The sequence below is a fragment of the Thalassophryne amazonica genome, chromosome 17 (genome assembly GCF_902500255.1).
Source record: "Thalassophryne amazonica chromosome 17, fThaAma1.1, whole genome shotgun sequence".
Classification (NCBI taxonomy): domain Eukaryota; kingdom Metazoa; phylum Chordata; class Actinopteri; order Batrachoidiformes; family Batrachoididae; genus Thalassophryne; species Thalassophryne amazonica.
Window position 1 is genome coordinate 44161354 of NC_047119.1, and position 16786 is coordinate 44178139.

The following is a 16786-nucleotide window of genomic DNA, read 5'->3' on the forward strand; positions in this document are numbered from 1 at the left end:
CCCACCTTGTGAACTGATCCATGATGACAAGGATGTACTTATTTCCAGAGGATGACATGGGAAATGGGCCAAGCACATCAAGATGCAACCGGTCCATGGGTGCTCCAGCCTGGTAGGTTTGCAGCTTAGCTCTCTGTATGGGGCTGCTTGATTTCTGGGCTCTACATTGGGGGCATCCTTGGATGCACTTGTGAAGGTCACCTCCCATGCTGTACCAATGATAACTCTGTTGGAGGCGATGCAGGGTCTTTGCCTCTCCCAAATGTCCAGACTGTGGAGGGTCATGACAGGCTTGCATTACTTTGGTTTGGAGTGAGGCTGGAACCAGCAGCAGCAAGGATGGGCTACTTCTGTCAGCATTCTCCCAGCGGTAATGCAAAATTCCCTGATGAAGCTCTACTTGTGGCCAGCAGAGCCAGTATTTTCTTACTGCTGGGCTCTCCATTGCAACTTGTTCTTTGGTTGGAAGAATTCCAGATTCTTTCCAGCCAAACAAGACAGACAATACTGGATCTTCTTTCTGGGCTGTTACCAGCTGCTGGCAACTCAGCGGTTGAAGTCAGTTTACTGTGGGCATATAGAGGTCAGCTCCCGCTTGCTGCTGGTCCGCGATTATGTTCCTATCCTCCTGTATGGTAATCTGCTTAGCGACCAAAGGAACAACATCATCCACATCTTCCTCAAATCTGGCCCACTGCTCATGCAGTCTTTTGCAGTGTGGACACCCATGACATGGGAGGTCTGTCACATCCTTTCCTGCGTGATAGCAATCACAGTCTGCTGAGCCTTCTGTTGTGTGCCTGGACAGGGCGTCTGCGTTTGCATGCTGTCGGCCAGCTCGATGTTCAATCTCAAAGTCATACTGACTAAGCTCCTCAAGCCAGCGTGCTAGTTGGCCCTCTGGATGTTTGAAACGGAAGAGCCAAGTCAGACTACCATGGTCTGTTCAAAGGAGTAACTTTCTGCCAAGGAGAAGGTGACAGAACTGTCTTGTGTATTTGACGACGACCAGTAGCTCTCGCCTGGTCACACAGTATCTCCGTTGTGCAGGAGTGAGATGTGTGCTGGCATATGATATAACTCTCTCCTCCCCCAACTGGAGCTGTGATAGTACTGCACCAATGCTGTTGTTTGATGCATCAGTGTCCAAGATGTAGGTGCCAGTGGAAGACGGATAAGCAAGAACCGGGGTAGAGGTCAGTTTCTCTTTGAGTTGCAGGAAGGCTTCCTGCTCTGCTTTGCCCCACTGGTACTCTGCTGTTTCCTTGAGGAGACTGTTGAGAGGGCTGGCAAGTTCAGCAAAGGCAGGAACAAAGCGGCGATAGTAATTGCATAGCCCTAGAAAGGCTTGTAACTGTTGAGTGTCTGTAGGTGGCTGCCATTCCTGCACATCTTTAATCAGTGACGGGTTGGGACTTATTCCCTCTCCACTAACCACATGTCCCAGGAAAAGGACCTTGTCTCTCAACAGGTGACATTTCTGGGGTTTCAGCTTGAGACCATAGCTGTGGAAGTGTTCGAAGACATCAGCCAAGCGCTGCAGATTCTCCTCAACCCCTCTGCCCAGGATGATGATATCATCTACGTAGATGAGGAGTGTCTTCCACTGAAATCCTCGGAAGACCAGTTCCATGGCTCTCTGGAACGTACCAGGTGCATTGCAGAAGCCGAATGGCATCCTGGTGTACTCATAAAAGCCATAGCGGGTAATGAATGCTGTTTTTTCACGGTCTTTAGGGTCCACAGCAATCTGCCAGTATCCACACTGGAGATCTAGGGTGGAGAAAACAGTGGTTTCCCCCAGGACATCGAGGCACTCATCTATTTTGGGTAATGGATAAGCGTCCTTCAGTGTCAGACCATTTAGATGGTGATAATCAACACACCAGCGAACACCACCATCCTTCTTGCGAACAAGGACAACTGGTGATGCCCACTCAGAAGAGGAAGGCACCACTACTCCTGCTTCTAGCATTTCTTTGAGGTGCTGTTCTTCCTCATCTTGGAAACCCAGAGGAGTCCGTCGTACTGGTTGGCGTACTGGGCTGGCAGCCCCAGTGCTGATTTTATGGGTGACAGTGGAGAGATGCCCAAGGTCTGTATCACTAGCTGCAAAGAGGGATTTGTACTTTAGGAGGAGCTCAATCAGTGTCACTTGCTGATCTTCACTGAGAGCCTCACTCAAGGATGTAGACAGAACTTGCAGGTGTTCTGGTAGTTCCATTACATTTCTTGCCACTCTTCCGACCACTGGCTCAGCTCTATTGCTGCGTTCCTCTTCAAACACAGTTTTCTGCTCGCCACTGTTGCAGTCAACTATGACAACAGGATCCTCTGGGAATGTTTCAACCACAATTCCAACACAAACCCCACGGGGCAGGGATGCTTTGGAGCTTGAGAAATTGCAGAGACGGACAGGAACTCTGGGGTCCATGTAGATGGCAACACTTCCTGAAGAGATGGTGTTAGATATGTTGAGTGGTTCCAGGACTGCTGGGAGACCAGGCCGTGGATTATAGACTTTACCCCAGACAAGGCACTCGCTTTCTGGTGGTAGGATAATATTGTCTTCCAGTAGTACACGTGCCACAGAGTAGTCTTCCCCGTTGCTCTCAATGACCTTGGTAGGCACTGGCTCACTGCCCACAAATACTTGGCGACCAGCAAAGATTGTCAAATTAGCAGCTTGCATTGCATCAAGGCCCAGAAGAATGGGGTCTTGGATCCGACCAACAAAAACTTTCCACTTGAGTTTCTGACTTCCAATCTCTAAGGTGACTTCAAATTCCCCCAAGGCAGACATTCTGCTACCAACTTCAGCATTTCTGAGAGAGGTCCTGGTGAGCGGTTTCCGTGCTTCTATTGGGAGCATGTTGTAAACCTCTTCGGAGATCACTGTAGCTTCAGCACCTGAGTCAACAATGGCTTGGACAGGCAGGCCATTCACTGATACCTCAATTTGCAAGCTGGGACCTCTCTTAGCTGTGCGTCCTAGCTGTGGGCTGGGAAGCTGGCCCTCCTGGCTCATAGGATTCCCAAAAGCCCCTGGCTTGCTTTTTATGGAAATGTCCCTATGGCTGCTTGGACTAGGTGACCTTGAGCAGTCTCTCACAATGTGCCCTACTTCCCCACAGCGGAAACAAGTAATTTTGTTTGCTTTGTTTGGGCTGGGTGATCTTGTTCTTGGGCCTTGTGAAGGCAGTTGATATGCTGGTCTCTGGGCCCTCTCTGGTTCACGTGTTTTCATGCCATATGATGTTGAGTGCTCACTGAGCCCCGTGCTTCCATATTCTTGGGCTACAGGCTGCAGGTGCTCCAACTTCAGATGCAGCTGTTCCACTTTGTCCATCAGTGTCTTAAATTGATCCTCAGTGACATACTTGGGGCCCTGTAGACGTCTGGATGCCAAAAAAAGTTCATCAGGAAAGTCTGCTTCTTCATCTGCCCAGGCGATACGTCTGGCCCTTCCTGGCCTCATCTCTGCATCGCGGCCCAAGGTTGCCCTGAAGTTATGTTCATGGGCTTCTGCCAACTTCTGTGCCTCAGCCAGTGTTTGAGGATCACGATTCATTACCTCATAGGCTACTTTTTGGTTCCTCAGTCCTTTTAAAAAGGCATCAGTGGCCAGTTGGTCTTGTAGCAACAGGTCCGTGCCAGGATAAGCCATGCTCACAAGGCGGCGCACTTCCTCAGCAAACTCTGGTGGTGATTCCTTGAGCTGACGCAACTCTCCCAGCTTCCTGCGGACAGTTGTAGGGGGATCTTTCACTCCAAACCGTTGTGTGAGCTGTTCTTTAAGGAGAGTATAGTCCTCACGAATGTGTTCGGGCAAGGAGCAGACATAACGAATAGCAACTCCACGAAGGCATTCATGGAGTCTGTCGACTCTCTCTGCACCAGTCCATCCATATTTGTGTGCCTGGTGCTCAAAGGGCAACAGAAATGAATCCCAGTCATCTTTGCCATCATACATGGGTAGCTTGACTTTGGTAGCTTCATGTGGTGAAGGTCGCCCCATATCCTGCCGATTTCCACTGCTGCCATGCATGGCATATCCATCCGGTGGAGCCATTCGTGCTGGGATAGGACGCTGAAGCATTCGTTCATCTCTGTGCCGCACAGCTGGGTCTTGTATGTGAGCGTTGTTAGGGGGGCCTGCACTGTGAGACCTCTGTCGAATTACCTCCAGCTCTGCTGCAAATGGCATATCAGCTTGACTACTGGGTTGCTCCTGCATCCCTCGGAATGTTGGAGGATTAATAGCACCTGCATGCTGACCCAACACTGCAGTTTTCTCTCTTACTGTTCCCCTTGGCTCTGCCGTCACATGTTGTGGAACTGGCGCTAGAAGTTTTTGAAACTGCTGAATCTGATGCTCCAATAATGTCTTCAGCCATGCTGGTGGCTCAGCAGGCGCTGCTGTAGCTCCCAGCAATTCTTCAGTCTCATCCATTTTCTGTTTCTTTTTATTTATTTTTTACAGTCAATTTTTTTTTACAGTGCAGCTTATTTTGTTTTATACTGCAGCCAATTACTTTAACTTGCTTTACTCAGCTTGTAGTCCTCAGTCTGATGCTTTAATCTTCTTTACTGATTCAATCTTTCAGCAGTGCAGTAATTTTATTTTATTTTTTTTACAGTGCAACAGCCACTCACTTCGCAGCTTGCCAGCTTTTGCGCTCACAGAGACAGCACCGCTCTACTCCTGTTCGTTGCTGCATCAAACTTGGGTCTGCTGTTATCTTTTTTCCTGCCCTTTATCTTCTCCTTTGTACAACTTCACCTTCGTCCTGCTGCAGTCACGACGAGGCCGTTTCTGCCTTCTTTTTTTCACAACGTGCCTACGCAGTTCCGGTAGCACGTAAGTTACCATAACACCCAAATTAACTAACATAACTGAACTTTTAACATAACTGATATGCCAAACACCATGGGGTATAAAACAAAACAGTAAGTGTATTAGTACTACAGTATTTTGTCCTCCCCAGAATTGCAGTGCATTTTGCCAGTTTAGATCTGACATGACTTACAGTGGGGCCAAAAAGCATTTAGTCAGTCCCTGATTGTGTAAGTTCTCCTACTTCGAAAGATGACAGGTCTGTAATTTACATCATAGGTACACTTCAATTATGACAGACAAAATGAGGAAAAAAAAAAAAAATCCAGGAAATCACAATGTAGGATTTTTAAAGAATTTCTTTGTAAATTGTGGTGGAAAATGAGTATTTGGTCACCTAAAAACAAGCAAGATTTCTGGCTCTCACAGACCTGTAACCTCTTTAACAAGCTCTTCTGTCCTCCACCTCTTACCTGTATTAATGGAATCTGTTTGAACTTATCTGTATAAAAGACACCTGTCCACAGCCTCAAACAGTCAGACTCCAAACTAAACCATGGCCAAGACCAAAGAGCTGTCGAAGGACACCAGGAAGAAAATTGTAGATGTGCACCAGGCTGGGAAGAGTGAATCTACAATAGTCAAACAGGTTGGTGTGAATAAATCAACTGTGGGAGCAATTGTAAGAAAATGGAAGACATACAAGACCATTGATAATCTCCCTCGATCTGGGGCTCCACGCAAGATGTCATCCTGTGGGGTCAAAATGATCATAAGAACGGTGAACAAAAAGCCCAGAACTACACGAAGGGACCTGATGAATGACCTGCAGAGAGCTGGGACCAAAGTAACAAAGGCTACACACTACACAGAGAGGAACTCAAATTCTGCAGTGCCAGGTGTGTCTCCCTGCTTAAGCCAGTACATGTCCAGGCCCATCTGAAGTTTGCCAGAGAGCATATGGATGATCCAGAGGAGGGCTGGGAGAATATCATGTGGTCAGATGAAATCAAAATACAACATTTTGGTAAAAACTCAACTCATCATGTTTGGAGGAAGAAGAATGCTGAGTTGCATTCCAAGACACGATACCTACTGTGATGCATGGGGGGGTGTAAACATCATGCTTTGGGGCTGTTTTTCTGCAAAGGGGACAGGACGACTGATCTGTGTTAAGAGAAGAATGAATGTGGCCATGTATCGTGAGATTTTAAGCCAAAACCTCCTTCCACCAGTGAGAGAATTGAAGCTGCAACGTGGCTGGGTCTTCCAGCATGACAGTGATCCCAAACACACCACTCGGGCAACAAAGGAGTGGCTCTGTAAAAAGAATTTCAAGGTCCTGGAGGTCAAGCCAGTCTCCAGACTTCAACCCCACAGAAAATTTGTGAAGGAAGTTGAAAGTCCATGTTGCCCAGTGACAGCCCCAAAACATCACTGCTCTAGAGGAAATCTGCATGAAGGAATGGGCCAAAATACCAGCTACAGTGTGTGCAAAAACGGTGAAGACTTACAGAAAACATTTGACCTCTGTCATTGCCAACAAAGATTATGTTACAAAGTATTGAGTTGAACTTTTGTTATTGGCCAAATACTTATTTTCCACCATAATTTATAAATAAATTCTTTAAAAATCCTACAATTTGATTTCCTGGATTTTTTTTTTTTCTCATTTTGTCTCTCATTGTTGATGTGTACCTATGTTGAAAATTACAGACCTCTCTCATCTTTCTAAGGAGGAGAACTTGCACAATCAGGGACTGACTAAATACTTTTTTACCCAACTGTACATGAAGTTTCCAGCTGATTTTGCTGTCTATGATTACTCCAAGAAACTTATTTTGGTATACTCTTTATATGTCTGCATTGTTTATAATCAGGTTTACTTGAACATTCATGGAATTTCTTCCAAACATCATCTTTGTTTTCTCTAAATTCAATGATAATTTATAGAAGAGAAAAGCAGCTGGTGCAACACAGAAGTTGGTGCTGAAAAATTTATTAAGGTGCTGAAAACAAATAAAAGGGACTAACGTTTCAATGTGAACATCACATCTTCATCAGAGTCCTGAAGAGTCGTAGCTGGTACAGCCTAAATACTCATAGAAGCCAGGTGTCATAATGTTTAAAGGGAGGCGTGACCATTCGTCAATCACTCCATTTGTAATCAGTTCATAATTAGAGACACACTGTCCCAAAAAACAAACAACATGACAAAACAAAAACCCAGAATAAAAACTAATATTAAAGAAAACAAGTAAATTTCAATTCTTCATTCAAACCAAATGGTTGCAAAGTGCCCAAAGTATAAATCCAAAATGCTTCTCTACATAAAAGTTTTTTAATGATGTCAAGACCAGTTACCATAATGTCATTTATATGAGTGTACTGTTCTAGATCAGCGACTCAGTTTTCTAAGAAAGTGATCCTTTTCTCCTTTTCCATATTCTGCAGTCTCAGTGTTTTGACCTCCTTCACCAACTCCAGGATATTTTTCTTTCTGTAGCCGAACTGCAGAAACTTCCTCTGCCAGAAAGTCAAGGGACTTTTTGATCTCATCTAACTCCTCGACCGAAGGAGTCTTCTTCGGTGGCATTGCGTCCCTGATTGTAGCTGGATGGCTACTGCTGCATTAGTAGCAGTTAGTCACACCAGCACGGGTGGCTCTGGCCTGGTGGTAGCTGGCTGCTGCTTGAGCACAGGCCCTGCCTTGATGAGTGTTTGAGTTTTTCAAGTTCTCTGTTAATTCTCTCTGTTTGCACCTTCTGAAATTACAGTGTATGTGATGAGCCTTCAGCCTCTCCACTAGTGTTCCACGCATGGTGTCGCATTCCATGTGTTGCTGTGTAACTTTACACATATTTGTACGTGGTTTTTTTATTTCCTAACACAAGAGGGCGCTTTTCATATAGTTGATTATTATTAATTACGAATACTTATTAGTGTGCAACTTTTGGCCTTGCCAAGTTGTGAATTCTGGTTCAGTGATTTTATATCTCCTATCAGTCAAAATTTCAAGTAGTTACCAAGTGCGGGTCACGAAAAGTACAAGCAGAATTTCCATTGCTTGGCTCGGCTAGAGGTGGGCGATACTGGGAATTTTGGTATTGATCCAATACCAAGTAAATACAGGCCCAGTATCGCCGATATCGATACCTTTTCATATTTAAGCTTCATAGATCCAAAGGATCCAAAAGACCGAGGATAGAATTTCACCAAACATTGTACATGACAACAAATACTTTATTATCACAATCAACATTTTTGTTTAAAAAAATATCACTCAGCACAACTTAAAATCTCCTGAGGTCGAGGGCTGACAAACCACAATACAAGGGTGCACAGCTCCATGTCGTGTGACACAGCACAGCGCTGCTCTTACAGACAGAGAGAAGACTTTGATGAGTCTGTGTGTGCAGCAGTTAGTGCATGCGGGAGAGAAAACAAGCTTGACTATCGACCTTTATACACGAGGATCGTTCAATATCGATACCAGCGTTGGTATTAATATTATAGATATTAGGATCGATCCGCCCACCTCTACCCACGGTCTATCACACAAACTCCTCCTCTCAGTGCCTCACAAACCAGTGCTCTCTGAACTCTTATATTTATTCCCTCACATCATTAGCCACAAGTGTGATCAATTTTGAGTTGTTGTGTTCAACCGGTGACACCCGTGCTTTACGTACTGCGGCTGTGAGTTCATTTAACTGTGACTTAAATTAGTTGACTAATTTACACCTGCTTTTCAATGACAATTAGAAAAACAAGAGGTCATTTATTTGAATCTCTAAGCCCCTTTTACACTGGGCCGCTTCGAGTTGCTTCACGTGGCGTCATGACGATGCAGGAATGTCTGAGTCAGGTGCATGCAACAGGTGGGGCAGAGAGGAGATGAGGATGCAGAGGAGAACCTGCAGACAGACTCAGCTGCAGTCAGTCTGTGTGCGCTCTGATTTCTCTTCTAGTTTGTATGTCGTGCTGAGCTGCAGGTCTGCGCTCTGAGTTCTGTAGTAGTTTATCTTCTCTGAATGAACCGTCTGTGTGAAAATGTGGAGATGTCTGGAATTATGCTGTATTTTGTGGACATGTCCTGTCTCTGGCAATCAGTCTGTGAGCAGGACTTTGGACTTTATTCAAAAACAATTATGAGAGAATTTAAGGAGCGAGCAGCTGATTGCAGGCTGCAAAATCAGCATGTAGTTTTACTGCATTGTGTACACGGTATAAAAACAATCCTGTGTGATTTATACTTCAGGAACAATGGAACACAGCAGGATTCATAAATTGGCATCAGGTAAAGTTGTATTGTAAGGGTGTGTTTAAAAAAAATCTCAGAAGTGATTGATGTGATTAAAAAACTATTTATTTCACAGAAAAGTACAAGGAACAGCTTATGGTGATATTTTTTCATACACATAAAGCAAAAACATGGATTATGTACATCTGAGGACGGATGCCTGAGTGAGACAAACCGACAGGCTTGAAATGCAATTAAGCTGCACAGCAACAAAACCACCAAGATTACCAGAAAAACTAAGACCAAGTCACAAGCAAAAAGTAAGAATAGGACACAAACAGAAACAATGTGACATAAGGGGGAAAAAAAAGTTTGAACCTACAGGATGACCAGGTGAAAAATTACCAATTTTGGAACCATTTAAAACAGATTCTGATTGATTACTGGAAGCAAAGTATCAAAGAATTTATAAGAAATGTTTGTGCAGCAGAAATGTTCTGCTCATGTCCATGATGATACTCTAATTGTTCAAACAGCTGCAAAAGTCTTTAGGTTTGGTGGGTACAGCTTCAGTATGTGTGCCAACATCATTTAATAAAACTCCCAAAGTTATAAACAAGGACAGGATAAATGATCAGAAATTTTCTCAAAACACAACTGGGAAATTTTAAATAAGTCTTTACAATGAATTATTTTTTCTTGGAAATTATGTGTACTGTTTAAAAATATTTATATTTTTAATTATATTTGAACATTTCAGTACAAATATAAAAACTGAAAAAGAAATGGTTAACTGTTCTCAAAAAAACTAAAACAAGAGAATGAAATTATTTCCGACAGAAACAAAATTACACTTCAGAGGCAAATTTAGAGAAACATACTTATATTCCCTTAATTTTTCTTTTGCGTTTGTAAAAAGGTGAGTACAACTTTTCAGGTTTCCCCAGATTCAGTCATCTTGATAGAATTTGTGCTATCAGATTTTTGTTTAATGCTGCAAATTTCTATCATTTTAAAATAACAATAAGGTCCTTTAACATATAAGATGAAGTAATTACTCTTTCTTCTGACAATTTTAAGAAAAGAATAATGAAATTAAAATTGTGGTTATTGAAAGAAAAATCTAAAAAGTCATCTGTATGAAGCACATTTAATAAACATTTATTATTTTACCCGCTTTAGATGAAAATCAGTCATGCATAAACTTGTGACTGATGCTGTAAATTTAATGTCCAACTGCAAAAATTATAATTTATACTTTCTTCCCATTTACAGTATTGTTCTATCATTGAGAATTTAGAAAATAAGTGTTTTACCATCTTCTTAAATCTTTCTGGAGGAACTCTTCATATTTTGTGGTTCGACTGGAGGCAGAATTAAACAACAACAAAAAAACACATATATGCTTTATACAGTCATCATACAGTAACACAAGCTTCATATAACTGGGAGACAAACAAAGCTGACAATATTTTACAGACATTGTTGACCCTGTTAGCTGTTTTCCAATCAATCTATAATCAGTATATTGAGGAATTTGCATTGTCGCTTTATCGGGTTCCACAAATGCTTCAGCAACAAGAGCATTTACAAAAACCTTTCAGAAAGGTTATTTTTTCTATAACTTGGGGAGTTCCAAACTTTTATTATTTTTGCCACTTTAACTTTATGCTCCCATGTTCAAAGTTCACTATATTTTGTTTCTAAATAAACTAAATAAAACCAAAAAGCATGCTTTGGTTACAAATAAGGAACTACGAATGCGTCTCAGAGGACAAAACTGATGAATAACATTGGCAGGAAGCGCCTTTTCTGGTGTCCTGGGAATGACCTTCCGAACATCCGGCCACTACATCCAGTTTCCACCAAGAGCTGGACTGATACACGCCCACGTAAGATGTCATCACAGAGCCCAGGCCAAGTGATGCTTGTGGTTGTAAATGGGAGCCAACTGTTCACCTTCATGCTGATTTATATTTGGTCTTAATGTTTAATGATGACAAAACTGGTTTCCCATCTTTGTTAAACTTTATGTTAAGAACACTGTGTACATCACAGGCTTTCCTAAGTAAATTTTAACAATTCACCAAATGAAAAAACTTAATTTGTTGAATCTTGAGAATGTTTGCGTAGCCAATAAAAAAAAAAACAAACAAACAAAAAAAACACTTGTTTACCTCATTTTAATTTTTAAATATTTTGTGTGATATAATTCTAAAATATCAGTCGAATTTTATTTAATGATAAAATCTATATCAATATCTATGTCTATATATATATATGTGTGTGTGTGTGAGTGTGTGTGTGTATAATTTTGCTTTCATTCCATTTATTTTCTAAGTTTCGCAATTAAATTAGTTGTATGGAGCTCGACTACGGCAATATAGCAAAAACAATACTGGCTGATAAAACGATCAGTTGTTCACCTGATTCCTCATCAATTCATTTTGGTCTCATAAAAACTGTTATAATTTAGTTTTCCTCGGTTTTGCATCACTTTACAGTTATAAGAAAAGAAGCAGTGTGAAGCGTGAATTATTGGCTTTCTCCGTTTTCTGGAATTTTACATTATACTATGTCAAAGAAAAGATTTTCCAGACCAATAAATTAAGTGTCCACACAAAGCCTGCTGATTTTCTTACACTGGATTCTTTGATCTTTGTTAAATTTGCAGAGAACTGTACATTTTACAAAATATATGTGGAAAAACTGCAAAACTGCGAATTCCAAGACCGACTTTCACAAATGAACATTATTTTAACGACTTAGCCTAAAAATGTCTGTAAAACTGTCAAAGAATTTTTTCTCTCGTTAAACATGACTCATAACAACAACATATATGAAATAGACTTTCTCAAAAGTAATATACAGTATGATACAAAAAGCTTTGACTGGATCCATGCATAATATTATAAGCTAGCTTGAGAACATAAAAAAAACCTTGATCAGACACACGTGTTGCAGATATCAACAACAAACACCCGAGTGATAACTGCACACCACTGAATCAAATCATCGAACCAACGCAAAGTAGAAAACAAAACAACAAAAACCAGATGGAACCACCAGGGGTACTGTGACCACCGAAAGATTTTTAAGGCTGATTTATGCTTCTTTCTTTCTTACGTAATTTTAACAAAAGCTAAAGTGGCGCTGTGTCAGCGCTTTAGCCTTAACAGCTCACATGTAAATTCCAGATGCTCCATTTTATTCTCCACGGGAGCGAAACACTGAATTTTAAATGGTTTGAAAACAGAGACATAGTAAAATCGCAGTTTAAGCGGTGTCCCGTCATCCCGTGGCAGAACCGTGTGACTGAACACAGACCAACAGACAAAATTTAATCCTTATTACCAACAAATGTTTGCTTCTTACTCTGTTCAATCTTTCCCCACGTTTGTGTAAGGTGGTTGGAAACATTTAAATTCAACTAACAAGCCAGCAGACTGACACTGAGGAAAACAAACCCACCATCAGAGGTCGTTATTAACCTTTACTGTCTGAACACAATTTCTCTAGACGAGGTGTTAATGTTCACATTAAGCATAAAGTCTTTTTCAAATCCTTAATTCACACTTCGGCTCCCTGAAACAGATTCTGTAAGAACTTACAGTCACTTGAATGCAAAAAAATAAAGAGTTTTGCTAATTCCGCAGTCAACAGGCCATTTGTTATCGGGTAAGACGAGTACCATTACCTGGTAAAACTGAACCAGTGCAAACATACCACCCATCACCCAGTTCACTTCATTTTCCCAAATTTTTCATCACTGCCCCCTGCTCGGGATCACCATTTCTCCCATCTAAAGACTCTGCTCAGGCACCTCGTGCTGACTGTGCATAGGAATGATCCCTTGACATGTTGCGATTGATACTTCACAATCAACTGACAGATGCATAGGGCCGAGTCACACCACGACTGATCAAAAAAACGTATGAGGAGTTGATACAAATTTACAAATCTGTTTTCTGCTGAATGCAACTCTCCATTTTGTCAACTGGAAAATGTGATGTCATCCCATCCATCAGGCTCCAAATCCATGGTAGACCAGCAGATTATGTGATCTTGCCAACCGGCAAAAAATTTATGCACGTAACTAATCCATTTGCTTTATCAGTCATGGTGTGACACCGTCTACAGGGCTCAATCAATTTATGAGCTGCGATTGACCGACTGGCTTATTGTGATATACCAACTGACATGCAGAGTTCATCCAACATATAGGGATCACCCAGCTGACACGACTGGTGTGTAGTCACTGATTAATGTGTAGTCTCGGTTAACTTATACAGACTGTTAGCTATTATGTGTACACTAGCCTATTCTAGTGAGTGTTTCTACAGTCTGATGATGTGATTTCCGACAGAAAAATGAGTCAGGGTTCATCACTCGCTGATATTTGAACTGATTAAAACCACGTATCTACAACTGTTCAATTTAATCTGTGCTTCTCTCACCCTCAATTACCTGAACGTAAACACTATTTTTGACCAGCATGTACACTATCCACATAAAAACTAAACGACTGCTTGAAGGAATGTAACTGCACTATTCAGCATCATCTTACAAACGACTACAAACAAAGTGTCTTTGGAACATCCAGCAGAGCAGGATTTCATACATTACAGTTGTGCATCACAGCTAGCTCTGCTAACTGTCTCCATCTTGTTTTCTTTCATTAAGTGTGAGCAGCGTTCACAAGGTTTGTGATTAGCCATCAATGAGTACGTGTTTACCTAATCAATATTTCAGCAAATTACATTGACATTAATGACGCTTTGTTACTGAAATGTTAGCGTATGGAACACGAAAGACTCAATACTGAGGAAGTAGTTTCCCTCTTAGTGTGTACATGAAAATATATATACTGCAGGAAAAATCTATACAAAAGTATGGCATTCTGATTTAAATTTCTTTGGATTATTTTTCAGAAATATGGCTGGAATATATCTGAACGCATAGGCACTGTTTAATCTCTAATCAGATGTACATTTTCAAACCTAACCTGAGGAAGTTGTCAGCGGGTGATTATCTACTTTAACGTGAGTAAACAATGTGCCGTTATGATGCTGGTGGCTTGTTAATGGATCATCTCATATCACATTCAGCAATTGTGGATGGACAGAAAGAGGTATACCTAAAAATAAAAGACACCAAATCATGCATATCGTCAGCATAGAACCAGTATATAAAATATATAACCGATATAACCAAAGGCAACCAATCCACATCGACCTTGGAGGTCAGGAGCAAAACCGTAATGCCCGTATCTGCTGCTTTGGCATCAGATGCACACACACACACACACAGAGAGAGAGAGAGAGCTAGAGAAAATGACTGGCAAAAATTATGCTTCCTTCACAGCGTTGAGTCAATCGATGAGTCGATGTAATAATGCGTACGACAGTCTCTTCTCATGAAGACACTCCAAGAAAAAAAAAAAAAAAAAAAAAAAAGAGTTTCAATTGAGGGAAGAGAATCATGTCACAGAAACCTTCCCTCCTCAAAGACAGTTTTTGTCTTTTCCTGTTTGACAGCTGCACCTTCTTTTCGTATTTGTAGGCTGAAGTTTCAAAGAAAAAATAAGGTGAAGGATTCAATCTTCCTGAAGCAGCATTTATTGGTGAGTGAACTCAAATGCTCTGGATGTTGCTCTTCTTTTCTGCTGATGATATCGAGCAACCTGCAGTCAGTCCATCGAGTTGATCTTCACACGTGGACTCAGGTGAACCAGCTGATGCACTATGGGTAGTGGAGCTCGACATGAAAACGAAATATAATGCATGTCCGGGAAAATCCATGTCTGCAAAATTTACCCGTCAGCCAGTGGATAACTTTACTCAAAATTTCCTGTGAAGACTTGTCCTGGATCCTGGATTCTGATGGTGCATTCTTGTTTAATGCACTTTATGATGGACGGACAGCATGTTGCAGGGAGAAGGCAGGGGATGATCCCTGATGGAGCCCCACAACGGGCCGATGAGGAGAAGATCCTTAAAAGGACCCTAGGAGGAGTGGGAACAAAATTTAAGAAACATGGGTGTAACAATCATGTATCATTATAATCTTTTTTGGAGCGTGTGTCGGATTGTGTTACATTTTGAAGAGAGTATCCGAATTTTGTGTTACATTCAAAATCAGCCACTGTGTTTTCTGGAGTAAAAGTCACCTTTTTCAACTAGTTAAGGAGGCCCCATGACTTATATATGGAAAAAATACTGCGTGATTACCTATGGCCGCAATGTATAATGTGACAAGCTGTGCCTGTATACTGAACAGTGGCGGTCTGTCAACAGGTGGCGCTAGGGTGCCGCCCCCTCTGAAATTTGACAGAGGAAAACCTACATAAACATAGCAAAATTTGTCATTAGATTATACTAAAAATTGATATAAACATTTATTTTTGCCATGAAATGACACCCTGTCATCATTTAATAAAAGGGGTTTCACAATGTATGGATTAATAACTTCGATATTTTGAACACGTCATTTATTAACTGAGGGGCACCAGTCTAACAGGAGTCAACGGCAAGCCTTGATCTTTTGCCATGCATGTGATCTGATGCTTCTCTCTGATTGGCCTGCCTCAATTTTGCCTTTTGGGTGCACAGAACTGCGTCACGGCACTCCCATTTTTATCGACAGTGAATTGTATTGTGTTTCTTGTCCTCGTGTGATTGGACAATGAGCGCTGTCAATCACACGTTGTCACCACAGCTGATGTCGTACTCATGTGCAACAATCCTACACGCTTTTTCTCTCTTGTACCCGTGTGGAAAATGGCTGCTACAAGTGGATCCACAGAAAACCTGGTTATTTCGTTAAAAAATAACCCATTCTCAAGGTGTTTGCTGGAAGAAAAAAAAGAGGATAAAGGACCCGATTTACAGATAAAGCAGCAGGCGAGTGATCGGGGCGAGCTTACACCAAGGGATTCTCCTGCTCATGCTATGCTAAGTGAAGCTGGCTAGCAGGCTGCAGTGTGAGCAAAGGTGCCCTGACACTTGCACGACTTTTGATCCGCGCACGTGCACGCACATCACCGTGATGATCCCACCCGCTGTATTCCCAGATGGACGCAGCGCTTTGTTCCACCGGCTGCCACGTGCTCTGCACTGGACACTGCGTATATACAATAATTATCATTAATAATTATTTCGTAGTGCATTAATCATTTTCTCTGCAAGTTGGCTTCTGAAACGGCTCTAATCACTTCCTGAATCACAGGGCAAGCTGGAGAATGCTTTTGGCGTCATCTAAAAAGGTAATTATTTGTCATGTTTATATTGTCATGGCTTGGTAAAATGGTTGCATACGAGGTCTGTGAGAAAACTATCCGACCTTTTTATTTTTTTCAAAAACTATATGGATTTGAATCATGTGCGCTTGCATCAGACAAGCTTGAACCTTCGTGCGCATGCGTGAGTTTTTTCATGCCTGTCGGTTGCGTCATTCACCTGTGGGCAGGCTTTGAGTGAGCACTGGTCCACCCCCCTTGTCGGATTTTTATTGTCAGACAGAAACTAAGACAGCCAGTTGGAAACCATTCGAAAGATTCAGATGGATTTCGGTGAAGATTCTGTCGGCGTCACACGGATTAAGGACCATTAAAACTGGATTAAAAACGGCCCACGGCGGCGGAGGGCGCACCGCGCCCCGAGCGGCCATCGACAGGCTGGAACGAGCAGATCACTTCCAAATTTAAG

At 41.9% G+C, this 16786-nt stretch overlaps 1 protein-coding gene across 1 annotated transcript in view; it reads right to left on the reverse strand.

Moving 5' to 3' along the window:
• Positions 1 to 9188: 9188 nt before the first annotated feature.
• il11ra (interleukin 11 receptor, alpha) overlaps positions 9189 to 16786 on the reverse strand; it is a 146047-nt gene continuing 138449 nt past the window's right edge. The window contains 1 exon segment of the mRNA XM_034191793.1: positions 9189 to 15073. The gene's annotated coding sequence lies outside the window, so the exon portion shown is untranslated.